Consider the following 4,945-nt stretch of genomic DNA (forward strand, 5'->3'; position numbering starts at 1 on the left):
CTCATCAAAATGGTATACTTGATCCCATCTTTTACAAAAAGCTAATCTCATCTGGTTATTTAATCAATTAAAAACCATACCAAATTAAGTATAGGAGCAAGCTGTGTTGCAGTTGTAGAAACAATAGCTCTGTTGTTTGGACAAACTGAGATTTAGGATTAACAGGGTGGTAAGATTAGACCCTTGTTATGAAACAAGGACTATTTTATAACATTGATCTAGAATGCCAAGAATATAACTCTTTCAAGCTTCAAAAGCGTTCTGATATTTTGTCCAGCATCAATTATTTACTGTACTTGTGTGTAGCTGAACTTCACATTACAGATAACCAGAACTAAAAATGGCCTTTATAACAGATTGTGGGTTTTTAAAGAAGAGATGGCTTTCCTGGGATCAGAAAACTTAAACAATAGCAGTAAGATTAGGTAAATCAGAGAAGAAAAAAATATTTATTTTGTTAAAAGTAGTTTTCATGTTTATTTATGTATTTATCTTCTTATAACATTATCTTCTTTCTTCTGGAGAGAATACAATCACTTACTACCTTGGTGACTTCCACAGCTAGAAGCTGATATTGTATAAAGCCCTTGACAAGAAAAATACTCATCTATTATTTCCACAGATAAATTATAGTAAAGATGCCCTTTTTCATAAATCCATCAACCTACCAAAGATTTTGATAAATCAGATAGCATGGGAACAGAGCTGTAAATTCAGAAATTTTCCCAATCAAATATTTTGCATTCCAATAAAAAAGGCATGTCCATGGAAAGTTTGGGTGATAAGTTAAAAAGTCTTACCATGGTCTTGTTCTGAAGCACCACAGGAAAACAGTCAGTTCGTATTGGTTTATTTTGCATCTATATTGTTTCTTGGGCTTCTTGGTCCAGTGCAAGACCATGAAGGACTAGTTCCAGACAGTAGTACAGCTAAAGGAATTTAGATCTGACTAGAGACCTGAAGGAGGAAAAAAACCCAAATGCCCAAAGGTTAAGGCAGGTGTGGTGACGGTGAGACTGCAGAGCAGAAAACAGTGGTAAGTTCTGCACTGCCATAAAGAAACTATTTTTTGAGCAGAATTTAAGCATGAACTGCAAAAAGGATTTAAGTGTGGGTGAATCCCTTTTACCATTAGCCTTCTGATACATGTAGTGTTTACTTTTTAATGCCACTGTTTTTGTGCAACTTGAAAAGTTAACGGGAGTCACATCATATCCTTGAATTTTAAGCTTTTCAGGATGATATGGAAAGACGTGCAAAGCAAACTAGAGTGCAAAGCAACCTAGTGGTAAGATCTCCTGTGGTTCTTCTCTGTCTCCCGTTTCAGAAGCTGACCATCTTTGTAAGGTAAGATTTTCGATCTGTGTAATTTTACTTCAGTTTATACTTCGTTGGTTGTGCACCCATTATGCTTCAAAGTGGTAAAAACACATGCTTCTACCCAAATCGATTTGATTAAAAACCATAAATTTCAATCTGTTCAATATGCCATTAGTATTTTGCTGAGAAACAAAGTATCAAAATTTAACTTTGATTTCTTGTGCCCTCTACTGTCCTGATCTACTTTCTGGGCCCGTAAAATTAAAATATCAGAGGATATAGTGTTCCCATGCTACCAAAGAGAACACAAGCACACACACACATTTTTCAGAAGCTCTGTATTGGTCAGATATGTGGATTTGCTTGTGGATGAGGCAGTGACAGAGAAAAAGGAGCTATCTAAGGAACATACCATTCTGTCCTTGACATTAGATTTCATTTGCAATGAACTCTCAGTACTGTCTATTGTAGAGAGGAAATATTTTGTTAATTATTTTAATCCATGTAATAGAATTTACTAGAGAATCTTATCTGGGCTACAGGATTAAAATTATCAAATCAAACATTATTTCAAATGCTCTAATTCTATAAAGATTTCTCGAATCTTCTTGAAGTGATTTCTGTGAAGCCTTGCTTTTCCTGTTCTCTTAATCTGCTGATGTCTAGAGTCACTCTTGGGCTGGCTTCACAGCAGCAAAGTTTGAGTTAAGGAGTGTTTGAAGCTTGAATCTTAGACTATTGTAAATATTACTCCCATTTTATCGTATTAGGGTACTCAGACTGATACATTATGAATATAACATTTGTGTTTGTTGGTTTTGAACAATATCTTGAGTCTTAGGCAAGGCCACAGCAAAATACAGGGAGGTACATTGCTCATATTGACCAACACAGGCAACTCCTTGGAACTGGAGATTCTTGGAAGAATATCATTTTACATCCTAACATTGCGACAAATAGGCCAAATACTGCTTGGTGATTTATGTTACTAGATTGCTCAAAATAACAGTTCTACAGCTCTACTCTATCTACAAGAACTGCATGAATCGTAAGGTATCAGCACTTCAAAGCAGTGATATGATCTCATAAAACCTAAGAAGAGGGATCTTTCATGCTTAGTGTTAATAATTTCTGATAGCTCCACTTCTTCCAGGTCACAAAGATAGGGTGCTGGGAGTATCCCTGGTCAGTTCTAGGATTGACCGGAGATTTGGGATTGGTAATATCTTGGTTAAAATATCATCATCAATTAGAATAGTCCTACTGCTTTATTACTGTTCTGAGTACCTCTTCCAGGGCTGTTTCTTTGCTGTTTGGTTTCCTGACCTTGCAGACAGCACTATGTAGGATGCCTGCTACGTTTCAGTAATTTACAGGCGAAGTAACTAAAGTGGTATTGTTGGGAAAATGACCCGTTTAATACAGTGCTCTACTTTCTGAGATTTCAACATCCTTGACATGATATAAAGGAAACCTCTCTCGGTAGTGGATGTCTTCTACATTGCTTTGGAAATTTGTTGTTGTTTATTGAAAGGGTAATAAATACATCTTTTTCCATGAAAGTTTTTCCACATGATAAAGCCTCCCTCGGAGGATTGGAGTGATGGTGTCCCTTCTGCTCATGTCATCTGAGGTTTGCTGGAGTTTGTAGCAGGAATCTCTTCTCACATAGCAGCTCACTGCTGAGAGGGGACTGCCTTGAGTAGACTTTGAAGTTCATCAGCACTTCAGTTTTCTGAAACCACCTTTTTGACAAGATGCTTTTCTCAGTTGTGCTGGAGTTCCGTGAGACAGTGTACTTGTGTCCCAGTAATCCCAGGTACTGTCATTCTTGCCTAGGAACGCTCAGAAGAGAGAGGGGTGAAGGCTTACCATCTGCAGTAGCACCTTGAGTTTCAGTGCAGAGCTCAGCTAAAATAATCATGAAAGAAAAGCACGAATCCAACAGCTAAATATACCTATGTCATGATTTGGAATAGGTCTGTTCATCAGACTGGTAAAGAAGACACCAAGATAGCTAGGTAATAAGCAGAATTGGAAACTCATTAATACTGCAAAATTTCCCACCAGTGTAGCATGGTCACACTTTCTTGTTCATTTTGCCCTTCCATCTTTCTCTGTAACTCCAGTTTTTATTCATGGAGTGTTATTATCTGTAATGCTCATCTCAGTTGTTAGCTTCCTGCTGCCTTGTGTGTCCCTTGAACCAACTGCTCCTTCTTTTCTAGCTTCCCACCCTAGGAGTCGGACAGTCCTTCCAGGTCTGAGCTCCTGGTTGGACAGGTTTTTGAAAAGCAGCCTCTTGATCTGCCTGGCTTTAGTAACAACAACTTTCTAGCACTAGTAGTCACTTTATGTTTTTTAATTATATGAAAAATTTGGCAGAAAGTCATAATTGAACAGTAATTTCCAATAGCTATTTTTCTATTAGATAATATTTGTTTCTTACCAAAGCAAACACCACCACCACCACCCACCTCCCATATACCTTCTTTGTTGGCTCAATGGTATTGTTTTTTGTTGCTGTTGTTTTGTTAGAATGATAATACTCTGGGAAACTTCGGTAGAAGCTAAACTAATTATTTTACAAGGAAAATAAGTGGGTTTGGACCAGCTCTAGTGATTATATTAATAATTTAATTAATGAAGTTTAGAAGGTACCTTTGAGCAAACTCATCAGAAAATAAATGTGTCATCAGATACTTTCTGAAGAAAGTAGAGGTAGAATTCAGGTCTCTCTTCCAGACAGACTCCCAGAAAATGAGCTTCATTGTTTGAAAGCCGAATAAAGATTAATTTTAAGTCTCCTGTTAGAGGGCATTAAGACATTAATACAGCTCTCCCTAACAAGTAGAAATGGAGATCTGAGTGCTGTTTTGAAGCCAGCTTTCTAGCATATGTTGTATATGTCATGCTTCCAGTGTGTCAGGGATGTCATCCTTTATTTCCATTCTGCGTGATATTACTTGTGTGCTTATGACATTCACATTTATTTATTACTCGATTTTTGGCTCAAGACACTTTTCATCATGTTATTTTCCTTTTGCAGGAGTCTTCACAACAGTGCTGAAACACCATTCTGTCCCTGCAAGTAGATCCAGTAATATTTCTCCAGTGCTTCCTACATATTTCACCCTTTAAAAAAAAGACAGTGCTATTTTTCAGTGAGTGTACACTGTGCAATACCTTGTTTGCTTCTAATTTATAGTATGAAACACAGATTAATCTTCTTGCCCACAGAACCTTCTATCATATACAAATCATTGCTTGCCTTTAAGCCATTTGTTTTTCTGAGTTTGCTCAATGGTACCATCTAAGCTTTATTAATGTAATTCCCCTGATGCTGCTTCCTCTCTGGCTTTGAATTATGACACTGTAGTACAATCAGCAAACTGCTGGTCAGCTCCTTCGTTGTTATATTTTTTGGGAAGTGCATTTCCTTTGTTCTTCACCGTGGCTTTTATCATATTGATTATTTCTGTTTGGTATTTACATGTTTTCAGGACATACTGTTCTGCTTCAAATGAGATTTAAAAAGCATTTGACACGCTGAATATCAGATCTGGTATTTCATATTGTGGTGGTTTAGCCCCTGCCGGGGTCTGAGACCATGCGGCCGCTGCCC

The sequence above is a fragment of the Strix aluco genome, chromosome 5 (genome assembly GCF_031877795.1).
Source record: "Strix aluco isolate bStrAlu1 chromosome 5, bStrAlu1.hap1, whole genome shotgun sequence".
Classification (NCBI taxonomy): Eukaryota; Metazoa; Chordata; class Aves; order Strigiformes; family Strigidae; genus Strix; species Strix aluco.